This window comes from Triticum aestivum, chromosome 5D (genome assembly GCF_018294505.1).
Source record: "Triticum aestivum cultivar Chinese Spring chromosome 5D, IWGSC CS RefSeq v2.1, whole genome shotgun sequence".
In the NCBI taxonomy this organism is placed as follows: Eukaryota; Viridiplantae; Streptophyta; class Magnoliopsida; order Poales; family Poaceae; genus Triticum; species Triticum aestivum.
This window is the reverse complement of record NC_057808.1, coordinates 505,917,659-505,933,159: the sequence shown is the minus strand read 5'-3', so window position 1 is coordinate 505,933,159 and position 15,501 is coordinate 505,917,659. Positions and strand designations below refer to the sequence as shown.

At 47.2% G+C, this 15,501-nt stretch overlaps 1 pseudogene; it reads left to right on the top strand.

The window, feature by feature from the left end:
* The first annotated feature begins 2,261 nt into the window (after positions 1–2,261).
* On the top strand, positions 2,262–5,661 carry LOC123121034 (uncharacterized; annotated as a pseudogene).
* The last annotated feature ends 9,840 nt before the right edge of the window (positions 5,662–15,501 follow it).

The following is a 15,501-nucleotide window of genomic DNA, read 5'->3' as shown; positions in this document are numbered from 1 at the left end:
TTATGTTTCCTTGACTTTTTTTCGGGTCAAAAATTACCACGTCTAGGCTACATGAGTTACTACGGTTTGTGGTATGCTAGTTACCATGCTATTTCCACATAAGTTGTCGGAGTTAGATTTTTCAACAAATTTCCCCTCTTGGTCAAAAATTTACGTAAGTTATCGGGTATACGGTTCGTATATTACCGTGCTATTTTGACATAAGTTACCGGGGTTATGTTTTTCAACAACTTTTTTCTTGGTCAAAATCGCTGCAGTGTTTGTATGGAAGTTATCGGGTATGCGGTTTCTATATTACCGTGCTATTTTCACACAAGTTATCGAGGTATGTTTTTCAACATTTTTTTCCTATGATCAAAGTTATCGCAGTTTCTGTACATAAGTTGTTGGGTATGCGGCTTGTATATTACCATGTTGGTTTCACATAAGTTATTGGGCTTATGTTTTTCTTCCTTTGGTCGATGTTACTACGATGTTTGCATGTAAGTTATCAAATCTGTGGGATGTATATTAGCATACTATTTACACATAAGTTATCGATGGATATGTTTTTCAATTTCCTCAGGACAAAAGTTACCATGGTGTTTCTATGTAAGTTATCAATTTTGCGGTGCTTATATTACCATGTTATTTACACAGAAATTATCCAGTGTATGCTTGAGAAACTTTGTTTCTAGGTCAAAAAGTTATCATGGTGTTTGTAGGTAAGTTATTAGGTACGCGGTGCTTAAAATATCATGCTATTTAAGCAAAAGTTACGGGGGGTATGTTTCAATAACTTTTTTCCCCACAGTTCAAAAAAGTTACCGTAGTGTTTTGGACGTAAGTTATTAGGTGAGTGGTGCGTATATTATCATGCTATTTACACAGAAATTGTCGAGGATAAGTTTCAACAAAAAAATAGCTCGGGTCCAAACTACCATGAGGTCTGCGGTGCATATATTATCATGCTATTTACACAAAAGTTACCGGCGTATCTTTTCAAGAAATTTCTTCCCCATGGTTGAAGTTACCATTTTGTTTTTACCTAATTTATTAGGTCTATGGTCTGTCTATTGCCATGCATTTTACACAAAAATTATAGGGGGGGTCTTTTCAACAATTTTCTTCCCATGGTCAAAGTTACAAGATCTAGTCACAAAATGTGTACGTACCAAATCGTCGATTCATCGGATTGAATCTTTGCTCTGCAGATACACTTGAGAATATATTCAACAACATGAATGTTACCCGGTGAAGAAAGACCAAACACTAGATTTGATCATCAAAGACCGTTTCGGTTTCAGTTCCAAGATATCACAGGAGAACACAAAAAAATTGAGAATTCAACCAGATTACTCCCTTCACGTCTCACATCTCACACACGGGACGTGCCAGAGACACGCCAGGTTGCGATGTAAGTTCCTCATCCAACTGTACCATACCATCCACCACCAAGAACGCGTAGATAGATGGAGATTCAGTTGAGGCAAACAACACTTGGAGATTCAGTTGGAGCTGTTCCTCGCTGCCTACAAAAATAAACTTTCCAGTTCAGGCACAAACAAAGATTCTTCATGCTTTAGAATGACTCGAATTCAGAAATTTCAAGAAGGGCGCCTCAGTAATACACCTTTCGGTATCTCGGAATTTGAAGAAGAGGGAAGTCACATCCCCAAGTCTGAATTTGATCAACTAAGGTATATGCAATTCAGTTCACATAAAAACAAAAAAGTTTCAGACTTAAACTCTTCTCTTTTTCTTCAGAATTCGGCCATCTTCACTTCTCACATTCTACAAGCTCATGACACCACGCAACACATACATTCGACCCAACAGTCAACAAGACTCCGATTACACGACACTAACTGACCCAACTGTTTATCTTCTTCTCTAGAAATGATAATTTAGTTGACCTCCTCTATCTTGCTCTCCTCAGCGCTCTCCTCCTCGGCACCGTCATCCTCCTTGTAGGCAGCCAATGTGGGAACAGACGTACTGCAGGTGATCGATCCAGTCCGATTTACGCATACCATGACAATAGACAGGAGGAGCAGCTTGAGAAACATAGACTATCAATAGAAACGGAGACTTGATTTTCGCTAGACAGTAGACAGGAGAAGTAGCAGCACCACAGATGCTCCTACACTTGGTAATCAACACTTATTTCTCCTGTTCCTTCATGTACAGTAACATGAGTCTCCACCGCCTCCCACACTCCTCTCCACCAAGCCACTGCCGGGCCAGACGAACCCCCCCCCCCCCCCCTCCGAAGATGAGCAATGGACACGCGGTGGCGAGTGTCGTACGCGGTGGATCTGGTGCGCCGCACCGCCACGTTCCACGACGGCGAAATCTTCCTTCGTGACGACATCCAGCGGCTAGTCCTCCTTGATTCTCGCGGGTGCATGGTGGATGCACGCTATGTGCATGAGGGGGAATGGATCGACGCAGGTTGCTTCGTCTCCTTCCCATGCCACTTCGCCAGGATCGAGGACCGCCTGCCGGTGATTGGCTCATCGCGCGGTGCTCCGACGTGCGCCGACGAGGCGATGGTGCGCACGGACCACGCTGATCTGGAGAAAAAGGGGGCGGTACACGGGGACAAGGTTAAGGTGGTCGTGCACGCCCCCCCCCCCCCAACCTCCACCACGACCGGACAGGAGACCCGGGGTGCTCGGGCGTGGCCCCGACCGCCATGGCCCGGATCCTTGACACGTGGGAGCAGCGGACATCAACCGCCCGGATCCGTCGCGAGCTAGGGTTTCGGCCCACGCCCCAGGTACTAATATGCCGCTGCCTCGCTCTCGCTCAGCTTTTTCAGATCTCGACGAGTGCCTCCTCCATCTTTGGGAGGCGCCGCAGAGGAGAGATATTAGGGTTCCTCCCTCCTTCTCTTGGTGGGAGGGTAAGATCCGAGGCGACGCTAGATCCTTTGCTCAGATCGTCGCTTCCCCACCTCCACCCAAAGATCCAGATCCGAAGCAAGGTCGCGGAGGCGGAGAGATGAGGGGGAATGGTTTTGGCGCCGGCAGACATGGCCGCGGGGCGGGACGGTTCGACCGCGGCGGTGGCCGTGGACGGACAGCAATGTGTGGAAGCACAAGGAGGACGTGGGGCAGTCCTCGACCACCAGGGCGTCAGACTCCGGCGACACGAGCTTCGACAAGTGGGAAGTCGCGGCGGGTGCGGGAGGATCTAGGCCGCCGCGCCCGGACCGCTGGTCCTCTGCTGTCGACGGCGACGGCGGGGACCAGAACACACAACGGCTGCAAGGGAAAACGCCTGCGCCTGCTGCGGGGCGAGACCCAAGCACCCACGCCGGTAACCCTAACCCTACTCCTGATGCATGTCAGATCTGCAATGCTTTTGGTCATTACACGGCTAGATGCCCCCAGGCTCTGTGTGAGCGATGCAAGAAGAGAGGTCACTTGTCGATTATTTGCGCTGAATTTCTTCCTTGGGAATGTATTCCTGCTATGTGTGGCTTCCAATCCAAGGGGCAGGGCTTCTGCTACTTTCCTGATTTTAGTGTAGAGAGACAGACGTAGAGAGAGAACACCAATGTGCTCATTACCATTGTAGAAGGGGCCATATCTAAACAAGATCTGCAGGATGATATGGGGGTGTACATTGGGCAGGGCTGGAGATGTTCCGCACATCTCGTGGCCCCTAACAAATATGTTATGAGGTTCCCTAATGTGAGAGAGGTTGAACGTGCTTTGTTTGTGGAATACATAAACCTCAAAAAGCACCAAACTGTGGTCAGAATCACACCATGGTCTGATGACATGGACTGTGAGGGTCTGCTTCAGATTGCCTGGGTGAAAATTAGTAAGATACCTCTTAATAAAAGATGTGACAAGAATGTGGCTTATGCTGGTGGGCTTGTTGGGGTGACTTTAAAGATCGATATGTCTACTATTAAGCGCCCCTCGTCTGTTCGGGTTAAGATTGGATGTCGCAGTATTGATAATCTTCCTGTTTCTACTGAGGGTTGCATGGGGGGCCGTTTTTACAAATTCCTATATGAAGTAGAAGAAATTCTGGTGAGAAACCCGGTGAAGGAAGATGATTCTGTGCCTGTTAGAAATGATCAGAAAGAATCCCTGCTGTCCACTCCGAAGAGGAAGAGGCAGGACGGGGGAATTGAGCCATCTAAGAGTGTTCATGCTCCTGTTGAGCATGGTACATCTTCCTTCGGGGGGGAAGGCCTGTCGCCTGCTCCCTCTTGAAAAAGAGAATGAAAATGAGGAGGATAACTTGTCAGACTCTTATGAAAGTGATAATGATAAAACTTTATTTATTGAGAAGCTGGCTAATGAGAATTCTGCTCAAGAGGGCTATGAAGAGAAATCAGATGGAGGAAAAATCGCTGATCATGAGGAAAAAACACCTGACAAGAGCACTGATGTGCAAACACTGCAGGTGAATGTACTTCCTTTGATTGAGAAGAAATGCTCATATGTGGAGGTAGTAACTGGTTTTTCGCAGGTCTCAGAAGTGACAGGAGAGGTGGATCCTAAGCTGAAGGTATCGGATGACTATCTGGTACACCTGCCATTGCCTGATTGTGACAATGAGATAATTCCCACACCTCCATTGATCCCTGAGACTAACCTGAGGTTTATTCTTCGATGTGGTCAGGAGAGGTAGGGAGACATGATGCAAAAAGCTATGGAAGTGGCCAAGAAGAAAAATCTGGAAGGTAACTATCAAAACCCTAGAAAAATTTCTTTTGCTGCTTTGGGGGATGCTGAGCTAATAAGTAGAGCTAATAAAATGGGGGTTCTAATTCCATATGATCACTTTACCTGTATTGATATTCTTCATGAGTTAGAGGATGTTAGAGTAATTCTGTTGAGTAAACAGGATGACATTAATAAAAGAAATGAGAAAGAGGATGACCTGGTGGTCACAAATGGACTGGGAAAACAAGCCCCTCTCAGCTTATCTTGGTTAGAACAGGATGAGTATTGTAGTGAAGATTTATGTTCTTATAAAAATGGGAGTAGAAAGAAAAAAAGTAAGTCCGTTGTCAAGCTATCTAGGCCTGTGACTAGAAGCCAAAAGAAAATGACAGTAGAAAACATTGATAGTGGTAATCCTGCCCTGGCCCCTGGCAGGGTTACCAGGTCCAAAAAACAAAAAAAACCGTTCCAAATGAGAGGTCTCATTTGGAACTGCAGAGGGGTGGGCAAGAAAGGAATGGCCACCTGCCTCTCTGATTTAATAAGTGACCATTCCCTTGATTTCCTGGGTCTACAGGAAACCATGAAGAAAAACTTCTCCCCTAAATGCTTGAGAAAAATTGACCCCTTTAGTATCTTTGAGTGGGTCTGGATCCCCTCATGTGGCAAATCAGGTGGTATCATTGCAGGGGCTAGAAAAGACATTTTGGACTTGAGTTCTAACAAGAAAGGAAAGTTCATGATCCAGCTTGATCTAATAGATAGGAAGAATAAATCTGAATGGAGTATTCTAGTGGTGTATGGCCCAGCTCATGAGGAGATGAGGGAGGAGTTCCTGCTGGAACTTGCTCAATTCTGTTCTAATATGAACAAACCCTACATAGTTGGGGGAGACTTTAACATCTTGAGGCATGGTGGAGAGAAGAATAAAAAATTACATGGACATAATCTATGGACATGTTCAAATCTGTCATTAATGCATATGGCCTGAGGGAGATTTATTGTAGTGGAGGGAAATATACTTGGACAAATAACCAGACCCACCCCACTTTGGAAAAGCTAGACAGGATTTTGATGTCTAGCGACTGGGAAAACTTATACCCATTGGTAACTGTTAGAAAGCTGGTTAGAGAGTTATCTGACCATAACCCCCTACTCCTTTCCTCAGGAGACATGGGCAGGGAGGCACATAAACCTAGGGAGTTCAGGTTTGATCTGGCCTGGTTTAAAACTGAGGACTTTCTACCCTTAGTGGAGAAAATCTGGAATAAAGCGGTTAAAGCTGAAGATCCTATTGATATTCTTAATATCAAACTAAAAAGGTTTAAAACCTTCTTCAAAGGGTGGGGGTCCAATAAGTACGGCCATACCAAGAAAAGAAAAGAAGAATTAAGAGTAGAATTGTCCACTCTTGAGGAGCTTGAAGAGGAGGGACCTCTGACCCCTGAGATGTATAGTAGAAAGGTGGATATTAATTTTGAGCTTCATGAGATTCTGGTGAATGAGGAGATTTTCTGGCTGCAACAATCCCATGAGCGTTGGCTGCTCAAAGGGGATTTGAACACAGATTACTTTCATAAAATTGCAAATGGGCGAAAAAGGAAGAATACCATTCATGCCCTCAAGTATGGTGATGTTGAGATAGAAGGTACTGATAACCTTATCTCACATGCCACAGAGTTCTATAAAACCCTATTCGGCGCAGCCCCGGGCAACTTGTTTCACATGGACCCTGGCTCGTGGGATGAATCAAAAAAACTCACTCAAGAGGATAATATTGATCTGACTAGAACCTTCTCAGAAGAGGAGGTGAAAGAGGCCTTGTTTGCAATGGATGTTAATAGAGCACCTGGCCCCGATAACATTCCTGCGGAGTTTTACCAACATTGCTGGAACATTGTTAAAAGTGACATTATGCGGCTGTTCAGCCACTTCCATGCTGGAACGCTTGACGTGCAGCGCCTTAATTATGGGGTGATTACTCTTCTCCCTAAAGTGTCAGGTGCAGATCGCATTCAGCAATTTCGGCCTATTGTCTCCTTAGGTGCCCATATAGACTGATTACTAAGACTATGGATCGGAGAGTATAAAAATATGCTGACAAACTGATAAGCTTGTCACAAAATGCTTTTGTAAAAGGGAGGAATATTATGGATGGGATCATGACTTTACATGAGCTCCTCAATTACACCCATGTCAAGAAAAAAGTAGGGGTGGTGCTTAAGCTCGACTTCGAGAAAGCATACGACAAGGTTAACTGGGAGTTTCTGTTGGATTGCCACAGAATGAGGGGCTTCAACGAAACCTGGTGTGGGTGGGTGAATCAAATCCTATACAATGGTACTGTTAGTATGAAGCTTAATAACTCAGTAGGCCCATATTTTCAAAGTGCTAAAGGGGTGCGCCAAGGAGACCCCCACTCCCCCTTTTTGTTCAACCTAGCTGTAGAATGTCTCAACAAGATGATCCGTAAAGCGCAGCAGAATGGCCTCCTAACTGGACTAGCATCTGATCTTGTCCCGAATGGGGTGGTAGTTCTGCAATACGTAGATGACACGATTATTTGCCTCGAGCATGATGTGGAAAAAGCATTAAATCTGAAGCTCCTCTTATACATATTCGAGCTCATGTCTGGACTGAAAGTAAACTTCCAGAAGAGCGAGATCCTGACTGTCGGAGGGGACACTGACATTGATAGCAAGTATGCCGAGATCTTTAACTGCGAGATCGGGCACTTTCCAATTAAATATCTTGGTATGCCTGTGAGTTTCAAAACCCTTAAAGATTCAGTGTGGGAATTTATTGTAGATAAATACCTTAAGTGTTTCGGGTCCTGGATTGGTAATGCTGCATCCAGCGGGGGCAGACTTACTTTGCTTACCTCGGTGCTGTCGCAGCTATCTTTATATCATATGTCCATGTGGCTTATGAGTAAAACTTTCATAGAAAGGCTGGACAAGCACCGTCGTAAATTTTTCTGGCACGGGTGCAATAAGAAGAATAGATATTACCTGGTCAAATGGAAGAGGGTGTGTAGATCGAAGGGCAAAGGGGGTTTGGGTGTCAAAGACCTCAGGAAACAAAACATCAGCCTGATGGTGAAATGGTGGTGGAAATTAGAAACCCAAACTGGGGTTTGGCAAAACTTGGTGAGAGCCAGATATTTACAAAACAAGTCGGTGGCAACTGTGCAACCTAGACAATCTGACTCCCCATGCTGGAAATCTCTTCTGAAAGTCGGGGAGTTGTACATAATGGGGAGAAAGATTAAACTAGGATGTGGCAACCTGAGCAGGGTGTGGAAAGACTCAATTGATGGGCTGCCCCCACTCAATTCGAGGTTCCCTCGGCTGTTTGAAATCTGTACAGATCAGGATTGTACGGTCCAAAACTTTAACAGGGTAGAGGCTTCAACCTTTTTTAGAAGGCGTTTATGCCCTAATCTTAGAGAACAGTGGGATAGGGTGCAACAGTACATCTTGGGGCTTAATACTACAGCTGAGGAAGATGTAGTGTTTTGGGGTTTGAGTAAGAATGCTAAGTACTCCACTAAATCTATGTATAATTGGCTGGAAAAACCTCTTCATGGAAGCAACTATAGATGGATCTGGGAGGCGAAACTACCTCTTAAGATACAGATCTTCTTGTGGCAGATGGCCCAAGACGCGGTGCTCACTAGAGCGGTGATGAGGAGGAAAAAATGGCCGCGGAACCCTGTGTGTTCCTTCTGTAACAACATTGAAACTGCGTCCCACCTGTTCTTTACGTGTCCTGTGGCGCGTGTTGCCTGGAGGGCAGTTGGAGTTGTGTTGGGGACTGATTTATGCCCAAATAACACCTGGCAATTCTATGTGTGGTGTAATATGTTCCTACCCAATGAAACTAGATTGTATACTGTTGGTTTGGCGGCAGTAACTTAGGCTAGTTGGCTTGCGCGTAATAAGGCTACTTTTGAAAAACGATTGATCAAATCTCCTTTTGAGATTGTGTATTCGGCTTGTTCGTTTCTTTTGTATTGGGCAGGTTTTCAGCCGGTGGAAGAAGTGGCAAGATTGCGACTCGGAGCTGAGATGATTAGAGCGAGCACAACCAAGTTGATGGCAATGTGTGAAGGGGCCAGGCGCGCAACGGGAGACGAGGGTGGGGTGTTCTCTGGATGATGCTGCTGCTGTGCTCTACATTCTGCCCTGGTTGTGATAGGGGGCGTTGTGCTAGGGTCTAAGTCTCAGGCTCCACTGTTGGGAAACTTTTGAAGTCTACATGCTTTATGTTCTTCTGGCACCTCGTGTTTGTGCCTTTTCCCCTGGTTTGTAATAGCTTGATTCAAACTAAGTAGGTGTTGTCAGGTTTTCGCCCCATGGTGCTCGTTTCGATGGCGGGCGAGCACAGTGGGTTTCCTGGCAGTGCGTTGAACTCGCTGCTCCTCTTTCCCTGCTTCCTGGCTGTATCAGAGAATGTTGTATTTCCGTTTATCTTAAATGGAAAGGGGTACGCCCGGTTCAAAAAAATGTACAGTGAGTAGTTCTTGCGAGTTGGAGGCCTCGTCAGGGAACCCAAGCTCGAGCGGCGCATCACCGGCCGCGAAGAAGAGGAAGACGCGGCCGAGGGGGTCCTCCACGGCGAGTACTCGGTGAGCCCATCGCCATCCTCGTAGGGCAGCGAGGCCTGGGCCGCCGCGTGCACGCCGTCCTCGAGCACACCACCGCCGCGAAGAGAAACTGCTCGGACACAGTGGCCGGCGTTTGGTCATGACACGCCCTGCAGGGGCGGCCTCCCACTGCCCCCCGTCCAGCGCCTACTCCGCCACGGCGCCGTAGATCGCCGCCTGCTGCTCCTGCTTCTGCGGCTACGACGGCGGGGGAGCTCTTACACGGGCATGGAGAGCAAGTCCCGTCGAACCGGTACGCTGAACTCACTAGGCGGTGGCATTCTGTGTAAATAGGTCGCAACTCTATCTTTCACGTTTAAATAGATGGCGAGATGGCGACCGCACGATCTAAAAATGGACGGCATCAAAACAGTTTGGTCGTTTTGCACTCACGTGTGCCAGATACATATTTCGTTTAGAAAAACTTATAAATAAGGGAGTACCTAGAACTCATCTAGATGAGACGTAATTTGGTCTCATTCACATGGAAAATAAAAACGGATACAACCCACGTCAGCACACACGCATCTTATAGCATCACATTCAGTGGCTAAAAAAGATGAATGAAATCAAACTAAATCTCATCTAGATGAGTTCTAGCAAAACTGTATATAAATAATCAAAGTGCAGTTGCACTCTTTTGTCGCGCCGAGCACACGCTCGATCGCCCCACTATGCTACACATCCCACAGTGGCGCAGGTGCCTCCTAGTCATGATTGTGGAGGATCACATCGTGTGACTATTTCGCGGGAAGGGAGCGATGTGTTTTTTTAGGCCCACATGTCAGTGTCGTGGTTGATAGATGGGTGGAAGCGGCATATTTCAAAATATGCTTCATGCTCCACTCCACCCAAAATCCTCCACCATTTTTCTCGATTCTGGTGGCGGAGGAGGCAAGGTAGCAGCCGACATCGATCGATGCCGCTCTCCTCGATGGGAGTGCGGCTTGCGGCGAAGCACAGGTAAGCCGGATCTCTCTCTCTCTCTATATATATATATATATCCCCTCTAGCAGTCTCTCTCTTCTTCCCCTCCACTCCTAGCGGTACCTTCTTCACGCGCACGCGCAGCTCGATACGCTTTCATGGGGGATGGGGGTAGAGGCAAGTCGGCTCGCATGCACCCGGTGGATGGGTTGAGGGGTTCGCCGTGAGGTTGCAGATTTGATTGGGATTTTGGGCTCTAGAGGTCGCGGGGGCGGCGGGACATAGCAGTGGTCGCAGATGTGGTGGTTTTGTGACGACGCACCCGCGGGACGCAACGGTGATCGAGGCTCGGGTTTTCCTGGTGTTGTGCCTACGAGTGTTCCCTTGGCAAATGTCTAGGAACCGACTCCCGACGTACGTCCTTCAATGTCGCTAAGCGAAACAGGCCCTCGGACGGTAATTGTGCACTTTGTGATGTGTGAGGATGCCAATCACGTCTTTTTTAATATCCGTTGGCGCACTTCGTGTGGAGTGCAGTTCATGAAGCCTCAGGGGCGGATTTGTTATCTTTGCTGAATCCATTGCATGGCGCGACTTGTTATTAATTTAAAACCAGACGCTTTTTACGTGTTGGTTCTTAAACTGAAGAGTCGTCTAACTATCCCAACGTGTACTGTCTACAGCAGTAGCACGGTTCGTGGCGTCGTCCCTGTGAGCAACACGTCTCCGACAATCCAGAGCTCACCTCCGCATCGCCGCTGTAAGCCGGCGGAACGCGCGGCCGGCCGGCTTGCCGTTCCTGCCTGCGCAGCGTTGCGTGGGCGTGCTCTGTCTGTCTGTCTTGGCCTGAACTCTGTCACAGGCCAGCTGATTCAGCGTCTCGTCTCTGAACTCAACGCTGGTTACGACACGTTGTGGGTTGCTTTTTCTTTTTTTTTCTTTTCTCACAAACAACCTCTTCATTTTTGTCTCCGGTTTGCAGAAGAGATCGCGTCCGGATCGCCCCGCGGACCGATACAGGTCGGCGTCGGATAGCTTTCGGAACCTCTCTATTTTTGTCTCCAGTTTGCGGAAGAAATCGCGTCCGGACCGCTCCGCGGACCGATACAGGTCGACGTTGGATGGCTTCCGCGGTCCGGAAGGTTGCGGGAGGTTTGAGGGTCGATGTTGGAGATGCCCTTAGCGCATTTTGTGTGGAGTGCAGTTCATGAAGCCTCAGAGGCGAATTTCTTGTCTTTGCTAAATCCATTGCATGGCGTGACTTGTTATTAATTTAAAGCCACACGCTTTTTATGTATTGGTTTTTAAAATGAATAGTCGTCTAACTGTCCCAATTTGTACCGTCTACAGCAGTACCACGGTTGGTGGCATCATATCCCGATATAGAACACGGCTTCGATAATCCAGAGCTCAGAGCATCTACAGCCAGGCACTTCAAACACGACTTAAACGTCCAGACAAGCCGCCCGATCATTGACCGGTCATGAAATTTTGACCCAGCTGGACGCCTTAAACGGGCCTCAATCCCCGGCTGACCGGCATCCCTCATATCCAGCCCAAATATGGGGCGGATATGGGGGCGTCCGGACACGCCCGCCACGTCGGACTGACATTGGGGACTAACGCGGAATCGCCTGAAACGTGACGGTCTGAAGCTAGTCTACTCCGCCGGACCGATGTCGCCGCGTGGCACCGCTCCAGCGGGCCGCGTAGTGCCTAGTCCGGCTATTTAAGCCGACCGCCGGCACCGAAACCCTACCCCTCCACATTTCCCTCCGCCCGCCCGCCGCCGCCACTTTCCACTCCCCCTCCGCCACCACTAGTAGCCATTCCCCATGCCACCGGATAAGGGGCCACCCATTTCTATCGCCGGAGCGCCGACTGCAGCTCCTTGAGCAGATCCAGGCAAGGCATGAAGCCCGGATTGCCACGGGGCTACCTTCGGATGCAGTGGATCCAGAGGAGGAGGAGGATGTGGGGGACGCTGGGGATGCGGATCTGCAGGCGGAGCAGCAGGCCATCCTGGATTTCCTCCGCTCGGAGTCGGATGCGGAGGCGAGACGGCGTCGCCGGCAGGAGATGAAGGCGCAGCACGCCGCGGAGGAGGAGGAGATGTTCGCCTACCTGGATGAGGTCGAGCGGGACGAGCCGGAGCCCTCCTACGTGCGCGCCCGTCCACTCGGCGCCCGGCACCGATGTCGTGGACATATCCGGCGACGAAGATTAGCTAGGGTAGTACGCATGATTTATTTTGGATGTTTGTATGGATTTAGGGGTTGAAATATGAGAGACTCAAATGCATAGTAGCTAATTTGGGACGTGGCCACTCACTGTCCGCAGACACGTCTGGTCACCTTCGTGGGTGTTTGAGGGGCCAGATTTATAAAGTTCCCGTTGTAGATGCTCTCACCTCCGCATCGCCGTTGTACGACAGTGGAACGCGCGGCCGGCCGGCTTGCCGTTCCTGCCTGCGCAGCGTTGCGTGGGCGTGCTCTCTCTGTCTGTCTTGGCCTGAACTCTGTCACAGGCCAGCTGATTCAGGGATTACCGATAGCTTAGCAAGTCCGATCGTGTATGAGTGCCTCCCCTCCCCTCCCCAAGGATGGCATCGACATCACCACCTTGGAATTTGGATGAATCACACCGACAATATAACCCCGACGCTCCATGGCGATCAGCGTCTCGTCTCTGAACTCACTGCTGGTTACCATAGGATCTCTTCCGCGGGTTACTACTTGTCTCCGTATTTTATTGATGTAATATTTATGAATGAGAATAAAGTGGACTGGCGCTTTACGCGATTTTATGGTCATCCAGCATGGAATGAAAAACATTTATCTTGGTCCGACCTTCGCACTTTACTTTCTAATGCCTCGTATCCGTGGGTTGTTCTTGGTGATTTCAATGAAGTTATGTATTCTCATGAAAAGGATGGAGGTAACCCAAGACCAAATGCAATGATGCAAGAATTTCGGAATTGTTTGGGAGACTGTGGGTTACATGATCTGGGATATGTTGGCGACTGTTTCACTTGGAGGAGAGGGGAGATTAGGGAGAGACTTGATAGGGTTGTATGCAATGTCGAATGGTCAAATAAGTTCCCAAAGGCGGGCATCATCAATGAGGAGCATGTGCATTCTGATCATCGTCCCTTAATCCTTGACACAGAATATTATGGTGAGAATATTTTTAATAGCCGAAAAATCCGTGTGAAGCAATTTGAGGCTAGATGGCTTAAAGAGGAGACGGTGGGAGAAATTATGTGAACAGCATGGGAAAAGGCCAAACTAGCGGGTGTTGGTCCGTCTCTTGCGGCGCGTACATAGGCAATGCAGGCTCATTTACACACCTGGGACTGAGAGACACTAAAAGGACCAAAGAGAAGAATAAGTAAATTAAAGAAAGTGCTGGAAAAATTGAGGCGGGGACCAATGGATGCAGAATCTCGCTCTCGCCAGAAGGAAGTCCTTGTTCTCATCAAGAATTTGTTAGATCAAGAGGAAATTTTTTGGCTACAGAGAGGAAGAGCAAACTGGTTGATGCATGAAGATCGTAATACATCTTTTTTTCATAATGCCGCAACGACTAGGAAGAAAGGGAATAACATTACAAAACTTCTTGAGGATACTGGTGTTTGGCGGCAAGGAGGGGAATTAAAGAATCATATTAGGAGTTATTTCTCAAACCATTTTACCTCCGAAGTGGGGCAGCCAAGTATGGAAGTTATATCCCTAGTTAGGAAAAGAGTGTCAGATGAGATGAATAGCGCCCTCCTGGCGCCTTATACGGTTGATGATGTCCGAAAAGCCCTTTTTGATATAGGAGATTTAAAGGCCCCGGGCCCTGACGGACTCCATGCTATTTTTTATAAAAGATTTTGGCCTATGCTGGGGGATGATCTCATCCAAGAAGTACTGCAAGCCGTGAATACGTGCACTATCCCGGAAGGCTGGAATGATACTGCGATAGTGATGATCCCGAAGATTAATTCACCAGATAAGGCAACTCAGTTCAGACCAATTAGCCTGTGTAATATTGTGTACAAGGTTATATCCAAAATGGTGGCTGCTCAATTGAAGGTTTTCCTTCCAGAAATTATTAGCCCGACACAGAGTGCTTTTGTACCTGGATGAATGATTACTGATAATGTTTTAGTGGCTTATGAATGTTTTCACAAAATAAAAAATGAAAGGGATGGAAAGGAAGTATCGTGCGCGATCAAACTTGATATGCATAAAGCTTATGACCGGGCGGAGTGGGTTTTTCTGAAGGAGATCATGTTGAGATTAGGCTTCCAAGAGAGTTGGGTCAATTTTATCATGCAGTGTGTTTCTACTGTTGAATATCGAGTTAGATTTAATTCGGAAGAAACTGAGAGTTTTAAGCCATCAGAGGTTTACGACAAGGAGACCCGTTATCGCCTTATTTATTTTTGCTATGTACTGAGGGGCTGACTGCTCTCTTGTCACATGCGGAGGAAAGTGGGAAAATTGAAGGAGTGAAAGTATGTAGAGAGGCACCATCTATTATGAATCTTCTTTTTGCGGATGACTCATTGATCCTGATGAAGGCAAATATTCACAATGTCGAGATTTTGAAAATCATTCTGGACTCGTATTGTAAAGCATCGGGGCAATTGGTCAGTGTTGATAAATCAAGTATAATTTTCAGCCCCAATACAAAAGTGGAAATCAAGGAGCAACTCTGTACGACACTCAATATTATGACTGAACCTCTCAATGATAAATATTTGAGGTTACCAGCTAATGTGGGTATGGATAAATCTGACTGTTTTCAATATTTGATTGACCGTATCATCATGAAGATAAGTGGATGGAAAGAAAAACTTTTATCCGCAGGAGGGAAGGAAATCCTCCTGAAATCTGTTATACAAGCTATCCCCACCTATGCGATGTCCGTCTTTAAAATATATCTCAAATTTGGTGGGGGGCGAGGATAATCAGAAGCGGATGCATTGGATGGCTTGGTGGAAAATGTGTGTACTCAAAAATCAAGGCCAAAAATCAAGGGGGCATGGGATTCCGGGATATTCATTGTTTCAACCAAGCAATGCTGGCAAAACAAGTGTGGTGTATTATTGAGAATCCAGATTCCTTATGTGCGACCGTGTTGAGAGCTAAATATTCCCCCAACGGTGATTTATTGAATATAAAACTAAAAAAGGGCTCATCTTTTACTTGGCAAAATATTATGGCGGGGGTTAATTGTCTAAATCTTGGTTATATTTGGCTTGTT